This window comes from Centropristis striata, chromosome 8, assembly GCF_030273125.1.
Source record: "Centropristis striata isolate RG_2023a ecotype Rhode Island chromosome 8, C.striata_1.0, whole genome shotgun sequence".
Taxonomy (NCBI): domain Eukaryota; kingdom Metazoa; phylum Chordata; class Actinopteri; order Perciformes; family Serranidae; genus Centropristis; species Centropristis striata.
Genome location: NC_081524.1, coordinates 40,797,285 through 40,809,753, shown reverse-complemented (window position 1 = coordinate 40,809,753; position 12,469 = coordinate 40,797,285).

Below are 12,469 nucleotides of genomic sequence, written 5' to 3'. Positions count from 1 at the left end.
GGACTCTAGCAGAGCAGGACTCTAATAGAGCAGGACTCTAGCAGAGCAGGACTCTAACAGAGCAGGACTCTAGCAGAGCAGGACTCTAACAGAGCAGGACTCTAGCAGAGCAGGACTCTAGCAGAGCAGGACTCTAGCAGAGCAGGACTCTAATAGAGCAGGACTCTAGCAGAGCAGGACTCTAACAGAGCAGGACTCTAACAGAGCAGGACTCTAGCAGAGCAGGACTCTAACAGAGCAGGACTCTAACAGAGCAGGACTCTAGCAGAGCAGGACTCTAACAGAGCAGGACTCTAGCAGAGCAGGACTCTAACAGAGCAGGACTCTAGCAGAGCAGGACTCTAACAGAGCAGGACTCTAGCAGAGCAGGACTCTAGCAGAGCAGGACTCTAACAGGACTTTAACAGAGCAGGACTCTAGCAGAGCAGGACTCTAACAGAGCAGGACTCTAGCAGAGCAGGACTCTAGCAGAGCAGGACTCTAATAGAGCAGGACTCTAGCAGAGCAGGACTCTAACAGAGCAGGACTCTAGCAGAGCAGGACTCTAGCAGAGCAGGACTCTAGCAGAGCAGGACTCTAATAGAGCAGGACTCTAGCAGAGCAGGACTCTAACAGAGCAGGACTCTAACAGAGCAGGACTCTAGCAGAGCAGGACTCTAACAGAGCAGGACTCTAACAGAGCAGGACTCTAGCAGAGCAGGACTCTAACAGAGCAGGACTCTAGCAGAGCAGGACTCTAACAGAGCAGGACTCTAGCAGAGCAGGACTCTAACAGAGCAGGACTCTAGCAGAGCAGGACTCTAGCAGAGCAGGACTCTAACAGGACTTTAACAGAGCAGGACTCTAGCAGAGCAGGACTCTAGCAGAGCAGGACTCTAGCAGAGCAGGACTCTAACAGAGCAGGACTCTAGCAGATCAGGACTCTAACAGTCACAGAAGCAGAGAGAGAATCCTGCTCAGTCCAGAGTTATAACAACAAGGCTGATGTTTTCTTGATACTTTACTACACAGTAATACTTCATTCTTTCTAACAGCCAGCAGGGGGCAAACCACTGGTTGCAATAAAGTCTCCATCTGTATGTAAGTCAATAGGAAAATGACTCTACCTCCACTTGCTTTATTATATGAGTAAACATTCTTCTGGTGAAGTATGGTCAAGTCTTCTTTAATACAGCATGATCTAAGTTATGGTTCCATTTATTGTAAAATGATAAATATATATAAATAAATATAAATATAAATGGTATGCTTTAAGGTGTGGCTTCCTTCAGATTGACAGATTGCTACCACAGTGTGTTTCACCAGAGAGTTCTGACCCTTTCACAGTGGGTTTTCAGTTTAAATGTATTGAACAGTTTTGGTGCTTAAAAAGACACTAAAAGACACTGTAAGGAGGCAAGAAATCCCTTTTGCTAACCAAGCTAGAGCTGCAGCTTCTTTTCATATATAATAATGTAGCAACACACATGTTCCTGATCTATTCTCTGCATGACCTGGCTGCAGAAAACCAAGATGGCGACGACCAAAATGCCAAACTCAAGGCTTCAAGTCCACAAACCAATGAGGGATGACTACTGGCACGGTTCTTATACAACCTTTGCTAAGAAAAAATATGTTTTATTTATATTTTGAGTTTGACAGATATGTACATTTTCACTTAAAAGATCACAACTGTTTAAAAGTTTCAAGTTGGGGTGAAAAGGTTTCTTTCTGACTATGCGTCTCGTCTGAGAGCCTCATCGTCTGCAGTATTCAGCTTGATTTGCAGCCCCTTTACGCTCCATTATCACTACATGTTCCACGGTCGGCAGACGGTTCAGGTCGTCAGTTTGCTTGTGAGAAGAAATTATAAACACTGCGAACATGTTCACCGAGCTCAAATCCCAGTGAGCTCAAACAGAAAGCCGTATTTCTCTTTTCCCTCGCTTCATCCCTCTCCAACTCACATACACACTCAGAATACATCAACAGTAATTGTTTGTATTAACTTTACCTTAGCCCTGAGCTGTAGGCATGAATCACTCTCTGCTCCGCGGAGCAGGCCTTCACACCGAGGTGGTCTGCTTCATCCAGAGGCAGCTCTGAGTTTGTGTGGGCATCCAGCCAGCTCTGACCTCCAACATGTGAATGCAAACAGGAAATCTCTGCTCAGCTGCCATCCTCTCGACTCTCGGACCATAAAATGTTTTCCTTGGGCATCGTGGCTTCTGATAGCATGCTACTGTAGTTCTATGAAACTATATATGTAATATAGAGTAGACACATACATCTGTGTTGATTAGTGTTTTTATTATCATTATTATTTTTTATAATGGTTATTATTTTGCTGTTTAAAAATAGAGTGGTAACATGCTAAACAGCTACTAGCATGGCTGTTCATGTCCTATTGAGGTGAGATAATATGGAGAATTAAAGCATTATAATACAAAAATAAATAAATAAAAGCCTCATTAACAAAATACATTTGCAGTAAAGTATATATCTGAAAATAGATAAGTATGCACATAAATTGAAAAATATGAATTTGATTGTGTCAAATTACTTAGTTTTATTTATTTTATTAATTTCCCTCCATAAAATGAACCTGTGCATACAGCTTAAATATTCGAAAAGGCCTTCTAATTGTTCTGAAATATATATGTAGTTAAAGACATACCTTTAATTAATTTTCTAAATGAAAGAACGATTTCTGCTTGTCATAACAGATGTAAGGGATAACATAAAACATGTTGGGTGAGCTGCTTCCTGTCATTGAGCATACAGGAACTAAATATATTCCACCTGAGCTTTGTGCTGCGGCCAGTCAAAATGAAAATAAGACTATTGATTCTGAGTTATGTCACAGCTGGTCTCTCAATTATTGAAAAACTGATTTTCTATTATTTTTACATGAGTCCTGCTGTATTTTAGAGCTGAAGCCCATGAAGTATAATTCTTAACAAATAACTTGACAAATAAATGAATGATTCTAATTTATTGTAATGTTTGTCTAGTTGAAACTCTAAAATGTAACTGTGGTTTGAGGAATATCTGAAGGCAGCATGTTGGCTGGTGCAAAACTAGTTTTTGTCCTGTTTGCTGGCAGGTGTTGCAGTTTACTCATCACTGAGTCAAAGTAACACGATCTCAGGGTCACATGTCACAGCAGCCTTCACCTCACGTCTCTATAATCTGTCTCTCTCTCTCTCTCTCTCTATATATATATATATATATATATATATATATATATATATATAATAGTCTCTACAATAAACATATGTGCAGTTTATTTGCATTCATTCTTCCTTCATGCTAGTAATACATGATTCAGTATTGATTTTACTGTTTAACATTTTATCTGCAGTGCATCTCCTCACCGTGACGAGAGCATGATTTTACCTTCAAGTAATTCCTCAGTAAATTCTTTAAGTCCTCCTTGGGTAACAGTGAGTATCCTCCTGGTTTTATTTATTGTATTATAGCTAGATGTATCTTTCTGCTCTGTGGGTTTAATGGACAATAGTGGGAGTAGAAGAACACACAGTATAAAGGGAGAAAATGTCTGGTCTCTCCCCTCACTTGCACATAAATTAGTTTCAGCTCTTTCACATTGTGACATTGAGTCAGCCCCCCTCAAGGGGGGGGGGGGGGTCTGAGAAACTCAAGACCTCGTAGCAACATACCATCAGCCATCACAAGCACTTAAAGACTTTTAAAAACTTTGCAGTGTTGTTTACTATTGGCTCTGTGTGAACCAAAGCTGGAGCCTGGTGTCTCCGCTCTAACAAGGCCCGTCTGCAGCAGAAATATAAGCCGGCCTGAGCTCGCCACTTCATTTCCTGGCTGGTAGAGCCTGTTTCCTCTGCATCGGCCTGAACACGCCACTTCACCGCAGGGACTTCGCCACTTGTTTCCCTCTAACGTTTCCCTCCTCTACTTCTGACTCTCAGCTGCAAACCATTTATTTTCAAGACGCACTGAGTAAGCGTTTCCAGATTAGCCTGTGATAGGATTCTAATTAGAAATGACATTTTGGAGGATGGACAATGTAAATCAGCTTCATGATTTGTCAGGTCCAGGCAGCGGTTCAAACCCAGGGAGTGGTTGTGGTTTTTCTGTTCCTTATACCAACGTGTGGAAAGCAAGCTCTGGAAACAACTTTTCACACCCAGAAACTATTTCATGGCAAGTATAAAGCGTCTACTTGAGGACGGTGGCCTGATTTATATTAGCTCAGAGTTATGTGCTGCATATGTGAGACAAACATTACACATCTTTCAAAATGAATAAAGAAGGAGGTGGACACATGAGTTTCATGAAAACATTACTGCTATGTCTCTGTGCAGCAGCAGCAGGTTGAGGTTGGAGTTTCCTGGGAATAACTAGGTAATACAATACTGGAGGACAAAGGGTTTATAGCTGAAATCTCCTGTCAGCATGAATAAGCAGGATGTGATCATTTTAAATCATAAGGGAGGAAACTTTTAATACATTTCCTAAACAGCATTCATAGTGTTGCACACACAAAAAATGACAAATAGTTGTGAAGAATGGGGACATTAAGAATCAGTTTTTCCCCTCTGCAGACCTGGACAATCACTGCGTAAAATGGTCAGCTCAGCAAAAACATTATGCAGAATTTAAGTTCCATCCACATCAAAAAAGTTTACACAGATCAACAGGGTGACCAAAACCACAAAAGTATTTAAAGTTCTGCAGCTCTGCCCCTTCTCACTGTAACATCAGCATATTTTTTACAGCTGTAGTGTACAAACAAACCAATAACATCAACCTGCACAGCAAGGGGTTAAAAACAGGTGAGCGTCACTTTAAGTCCCATATTATTTAGCATACTGTACGCTTTGAAGGAGACGATGCATAGCACTAAGACTATAAATATTACTACTATAATAAACTACTATAAATAAAAGAGATAATCAGTCACACAGACATGCCATCTAAAGGTTCCTGTGTGTGTTTGCAGACGTCATGTGATGACCTTTCACCTGCCGCAGGTGATCATGTGAAGTAAGCTAACTGATGCTAGCAGCAAGGGGATTTTTTATTGATAGCCAAATTATTAATAATTGTTTAATGTTATTTTTGATGAGGGCCACTTTTAGGCCTTAAAAAATGAAATAAAACAAATTTGACAAAAGGCCATTTTGGTCATCATGGTGCAAAGGGGGCAGCATCCATTTATTTACACATTTATTTATGTTCCGGAAAACTACGTACCACAGCTTCAAGTGAAAGCAACTATAAGGAAATGTAATGTTTGGTCACTGTAGACAACAGTGGGCGTGTTTCCATGAGCACCACCACATCTTGTTTTAAACAAAGCTGTTTTAAGGATGCACAGCGGTGAGGTCATTCATCTACCTGTGGCAAACACATTTTTCATATCAGATGTTGCACTGAAAAACAAAATCAAACATAAGTTATGTTTTTAAAGCCAAAACTACAAATAGACTTTCTGAAATAAACTGGCAGTTACTGAGTCCTGTCAACATCCATTACCCAGATATCACCACAGTCTATTCTGTGTCTTTGTTCAGAGTTTGCAGGGTAATTACTGGCAGGACCTGCTTAAAGCTGTTATTTTCCAGATGGCAGGCAGGCAAGACTCAAGAGCTGGTTAGTCTCAGCGTGTGCTGCAGTCTCTACAGCAGCACTTAGCTTCAGATGGCATGGTGCTGCTGCAGGCTGGGCTGAGCTGAAATGGGTCATGGTCAAAGTACTTTTGGCTGAGGAATAAGAGCTTCAGATCCTCAGGACCCAGAAAGAAAACGCTCTGTATTGGAGGGGAAAGCCTCACATCCAGACCCTCGCACACCAGACACGCAGTTTGATTGCAGATGGGCTGGTTTCCTGCAGCTAGAGGGGGGAAAAGTGGGGTTTAAGGGTCGAATCCTGATTGGATGTGGAGCAGATCTAAAGTTCAAAGCGTACAGCTGTGAGAGAGAGAGACTAAAAGGTCAACAGACTGGATACGGTGGTTTGTGGAGCCGCAACCAGCAGCTGCACAGTGACGAGGAGATTTACCAAGGCAAAGGTCTTCTCACCACTCAGGAGGAGAGATTATTCAGCTGTCTCATGTTGAGTCTGGCCATTGTTGATAGCTTTCATATTCACCTGATAAATACGTAGAAACAGTGATCAGAAGGTTACTTTTGAATCTGTTTAAAACGTAATAAATAATGTAACTTTTTAAAAATAATTTCACCTACCAGACCCTTAAAGCACTTATTAACATGTTGTTTGATCCCAACAAATACAAAGGTTTTTTTTAAAAACACCCAAAATGTCAAACTTTTTCTTTAAAGCAGTTTGAGTGATGACTTCATCCGTTCTCCTGCCTTCTTCTGTTCTTCTTCTGTTCCCTTTGCCTATCAGGAAATAAAAACAAGTGAAGAGAGCGTTTGTTGTTTGGGTTCACTAGACGGTGATCGGCAGCTGTGAAAGGAAACACTTAACATGGGAAGAACCTGAGAAGGAAGGGGATGAGCCACTAGAAAGCAAACACTCTGCGAGTAGACAGCAGCAGTGATGGCTTTGTGAGTAACCAGTGCAAGTCAATCCATCAGAAGTCACTTATTGTGAGTATTTCTCTCACTTTACATCTCAAACATGAAGGAATAAGGTGACGCTCTGACAACAAAATGCCCCGTTTGACTGAAAATGAATCATATGAAGAGAATTTTAGGGCTTGCATTAATTCATCAACAATCAGCTTAAGTTTAAACATAAAAGTCATAAAAATATGACTTGTGCTGAACAATATTAACTTCATTTGATTTGTATCGTGTACTTACACTGTCTCTCCTAAACCCTGACGGACCGTCCTCTGAAAGGACTTTAACTTTAACTTTAACTTTAACTTTAACTTTACTCACGTTTTATTCTGTCAACGAGCTCATCAGCCACAAAACAAGAACAAAACACACTGAGAGAGAAAAGAAGTGAAGAGAATGACACACAGAGAGACTGAGAGAAGGAGAAGAAGGGGGAATGGTCTTTTAAGGTTCAAAGGTGATCTTTCTCCCTCCAAACTCAACTATTCACTGTGTGGCAGGTTGGACCCCGGGGGATGGGTCGCTTGTCATTGGTGCCATTCATCTGTCAGTCAAGTGTTACAGGATCTGAGGGGCTGTTGAGGAGGGAAACCCCCGGCCAAGAGGCTCACGGATAAACTCACCACTCTTTACAGCAACACTATCTGCTCCACTGTCTGCTTCAGACATCATACTTTCCTGTCTGTCATAAATACATCAAATACTCTGGACTGTCACTTCTAGATCGTCCCCAGAGACCAGTTCAGTAACGTCTCTTGATTTGCTTATGATTTCTTAATCTTGAATCAGTTCTGATGCAGGTAGACTGACAGCACCACAATGTCAAATCACTACGGCCATATTAGACAGAATATAATGATGAATTTGTACACAAAGATTATACATGAAGACAGTGTGGACCTGAGGGTGATGAGGTGGAGCATCGTGGGCAGAAATCACATTTTATTCAGGAGAAACTGTCCTGGAGGAAACATCCACCTACTGCCAACCACTGACCTCTGACCTTTACAAAACGGCACAAATCCTATCAATATACAAGCTGTTTTTCTTTAGTTTGCTTGCTTTTTATAATTTTTTCTCTTTCTTTCTTTCTTTCTTTCTTTCTTTCTTATTTTTTTACATTAATATTTCTTTTAATTTTCTCTTTCCTTTGTGTGTTTTATTGTTTCCAGTTTTTTGTTTTGTTTGATGAATTAAAATCTTTGGAAGCAGTTGCACTGCACATATGAAAATGGTAAATGAAATGAATAAAGTATTTTAAAAAACAAAGAAAATAAAAACAGAAATCATTGGAAAAATGTAAATATTTAAACTTACAGGTCAAATGTTCTAGCTGATAGGACACACTGGAGCATCCTTTGCCAAAGGAAAGGAGACAATGACGTCCTATAATACCTCAATATTCTACTTTAGGGTCAGTTGCTTCTCTGCAGATTCATATACAAAACACATGTTCAGCTTATGAAATGTAGTGCATACTTAAGTTAAAAAGAGAGCATAAACCATAAAGTGGTTACCTCAGTGATCTATAGACCACATTCATTGTGTGGAAGTTTCTATCTTCTCATGGAAACCTGTGAAACGAATACTCTGAAGATACATTCCGCCTGTATTCATCACCAGTAACTCTATAGACCCAGAGCTGAGTCATAACTACCCCCTGGAGCCCTCCATGCATGAACAAGGTATAGAATAACAAAGAGAAAGTATCTGGGGGCAGTAAGTGTTCTGAACACCACACAGGTTTCCGCCAGCAAACCCAGGTGGTCTGCCATCCGCGTCACTGTTACTCAGGAAAAGTGACTTTTCTTTGTGTTGCTGTTGCTACAGAGAACATAAACTGGTCTGGAGCCTGTAGCACCAGACCAGACTGGTTCCACTCCAGACCAGACTGGTTCCACTCTGAACCAGTCTGGTCTGGAGCGTGTAGCACCACACCAGACTGGTTCCACTCTGAACCAGTCTGCTCTGGAGCCTGTAGCACCACACCAGACTGGTTCAGAGTGGAACCAGTCTGGTCTGGAGCCTGTAGCACCACTCCACCGGGCCCTCTCTCTCCAGCGGGCCCTCTCTCTCCAGCGGGCCCTCTCTCTCCACCGGGCCCTCTCTCTCCACCGGGCCCTCTCTCTCCACCGGGCCCTCTCTCTCCACCGGGCTCTCTCTCTCCACCGGGCCCTCTGTCTCCAGCGGGGCCTCTCTCTCCACCGGGCCCTCTCTCTCCAGCGGGCCCTCTCTCTCCAGCGGGCCCTCTCTCTCCACCGGGCCCTCTCTCTCCACCGGGCCCTCTCTCTCCACCGGGCCCTCTGTCTCCAGCGGGGCCTCTCTCTCCACCGGGCCCTCTCTCTCCAGCGGGCCCTCTCTCTCCACCGGGCCCTCTCTCTCCACCGGGCCCTCTCTCTCCACCGGGCCCTCTCTCTCCACCGGGCCCTCTCTCTCCAGCGGGCCCTCTCTCTCCACCGGGCCCTCTCTCTCCACCGGGCCCTCTCTCTCCACCGGGGCCTCTCTCTCCAGCGGCCCTCTCTCTCCACCGGGCCCTCTCTCTCCAGCGGGCCCTCTCTCTCCACCGGGCCCTCTCTCTCCACCGGGCCCTCTCTCTCCAGCGGGCCCTCTCTCTCCAGCGGGCCCTCTCTCTCCACCGGGCCCTCTCTCTCCAGTGGGCCCTCTCTCTCCACCGGGCCCTCTCTCTCCAGCGGGCCCTCTCTCTCCAGCGGGCCCTCTCAGCATGACGCAGCCATCTGGACTCATTCTGCTGCAGGGTGGCTCTCAGGGCCCGTCTGAGGGCCCGTTCACAGTGGGCCCCAGGAATGTGCAGGTCTGGGAGAGAACTGAGCAGATTTAAGGGATGACGACGCAACGCGATATATCTTTCCACCCCGTACAGTTGAGCATGTCATTTCATCAACATCTGTATTTCATTTTTAGTGCCCCGGTCAATCTTGAGTTCAGTCTGTTTGGTTTTAGGCACAAAAATATGTCTCAGATTTCTTCACTTTTGCCTGTTGTTGAGTCATTTAGGCTACAAATAAATGTAAGACATGAAATATGTTTTAAAAAACATCTAAAATCTTTCTTCCCATCCCTTAAACTCCAAGTCCAACAATCCAGGTTGTCCTTTAAATGTTCCCATGGTTCCATAATAAAACAGATGCTGTTAATTGGGAATGTAGCTCCTGGTTAATTTCCAGCCATTGACGTTGGTTGCAGCTCATTACTCTCTCTTCATATGTTCCATCTGTATCCTCACTGTCTATTCCATAAAGATGAAAAATGAAAAAAAATCCTCTTTAAAAAGTTGTCAAATGTAAAAATGATTGTCTTGTGTTTCTGAACAAGTTTTGCTACGCAGCTGAAATAACTAACTGACTTTCCAGAGTTTGGTTAAGATCGCCCAAAGGGATCCGTCCTGTAGCAGAGTAGTAAATCCAGACAGGACTCGCTGCATGCATTACTGCCATTCCCGCGCCTGCAGCGACAGCTCAACCCTATTAGCTGCTGGGTTACTATGGCAACTAGTACTAAAACCCCAAAAGAGCCGACAAGAAGGGGTCAGAGGGCAGCAGCAGGTCATACAGCAGATAACCAACACATGTCCTGAGTTCTGGGTCTACTCAGTGGGACAGGATGCTGTAACCTACTGTAGATAGAGATGTAACTGGTTCTGTTGGGAAAACTAAAATATATGATAACACGCTTATTAAGAGTTTAGAGTTTAGAGTTTGGGTTTTCATGTCATTCAAAAATCTTTTTGGCTGTCATAGACATTAAACTTTTTCCCCGAAGAAGATCTGGACCACTATCCATTTATTAGGTTATTTACACTTAAAACTACAGACCTAATAGACAGCTTCTCCAAGGAATACTTGACCATATCAATAACTCTTCAAGATAACTCGCGTTTATCTTTCATTGCTGAAGAAAACTTTGTTGTTCTTGCATGCCTCCATGGTGAGAATCCCAAAACAGAGTAAATCCTTGATGAACTGAAGTAAACAGGAGCATGAATCTGTTCATGGGGTTCATTCTGAAATAAATCAGTAAGTTGTTTTTTCCCCTGAGTATTCGATAGAATTGATATACAAATGGTCATTTTGCAGGTGATATATTCGTTTATCAATTAAAAGTTAATAATTTATTAACAATTAATGAGGCCAATTTGTAAAGTCTCTATAAAATAGGAATGAAAAGTAGAAATGAGTAGAAATGGTCATTTTGCTGTGCAGCTGAACAAAATAAACAGTTTTGCTGTGGAGGCTTGTTAGAGTTCAGAAGACAAGGAGAGAAAGTTATAAGTTGGTGTAGAAAGAAGTGCCAAATTGAAGCAAAGCAAAAATTAAATTGTGTTTAATTGCTGAAAACATTTGCAACACAGTGTTAATAATTAATCACAAAAGAAAACAGCAGCTCGGCTTGATCAGTAGAGAAGCTGAACTCCTGATGATCATATCACCAGTATGCTCTGTGTTCAGCACTGGGAGCTGAATGGGACCAAACATTGATCTGCAACCTGCAGGAGACCTGTCCCCGTCCCCTCTGAGACCGGATCAATAAGCTCCTTTTCTGGAGACGATACTCACCACATTCATCTTCCATGCAGGCTTCTGCCAGCCTTTTCTATGGAACCACTTTTAATCACTTCCCCAGGGCCTCGGCACTGTTTCCTCCTGTCGCTGCTTTTACTGGAGGCATGCCTGTATCTGTGTTACATTCTGATATTGTGGTGAATGCATAAGTACATTTCATGAACAAATGTTACATAATCCTGCCTTGAGGATGAAATAGTATCAGAAACAAGTGCATCAGAGGCAGCGGCAGTGTGAGTCCGACTCCTGCTGAAGCCTTTTGTTCTGCTGAGCTTCCAGCATAAATCCATTCTCATTATTCTCATCAGTCAGCTGCAGCAGGCCGGCAGCGCCCCCCAGCGGCCTGCTGGTGAACTGTGTGGAGTAACTGGTGGGGAAAAGGTGAACCTGGTCAAGTAGGAAGGCTTGTTAGTGGTGCTTACTGGGCCAATCAGCAGCTTGGGGCTTCCCCATTGGCTAACAGGGAGCTGTCAATCAAATCCTCCAGAGGGCGAGTTTCTGTGGTCTCCTCAGAACAGTTTAGGAGGTCGAGGAGCTCAGATCCCTCCGTGGAAATGTTCTCCATTTAGCCTCAATACCCCAGTACAGCTAAATGTGCGCTCACAAGTATGAAATAATGAGATAATGAAATTATTAAAAGTATTACAATCAAACATTTTCAACAAAATATGAAATATTCTTATTGATGCATTTAAATTCATTTTGTTGTCAAAAATTAATTTACTCTTTAATTTAAATTACGCTAATTTTACATAGTATTATTGTAATTAAATCCATCAAAATAACTAAATATAAAATATAGTGGTAAAATAAATGGGATGGATAAAAAAATAGAATAATTATGTTTTGATTTAGAAATGCAGTGGACTTTGAGTATAAGGTAGCAATGGTAACACATATATATATAGTATGATAATATAATATAAAATAAAACAAAATAACATAACATGATATATTATAACGCAATATAATATAATATAATATAATATAATATAATAGTGCAGATTTTGAGTATCTTTAGTTGTTTGTTGTTGTTGTTAGTTCTTTTATTTTGTCTTGTTTTTCTGTTTTTGGTTGCTTGTATTTGAACGTATATGAGATTTTGTTTTCTTGCATGTAGCCTCCAAATATATTCCTATTTTGTTCCCCTGACAATGATCAAAAAGATAAAATAATTTAAATAAGGCTCAATAACCCTGTATATATAACCAGGAGCCTCCAGTCCCGTGTCGTACCCCGCGGACGCCCCTGGGTGGCGGACTGTTCCGGACCGCTGGACGGGGGACGGACTGCTCTCTGATTGGTTGGCAGCGTGCGCGTCCCCGTCGTCTCCTC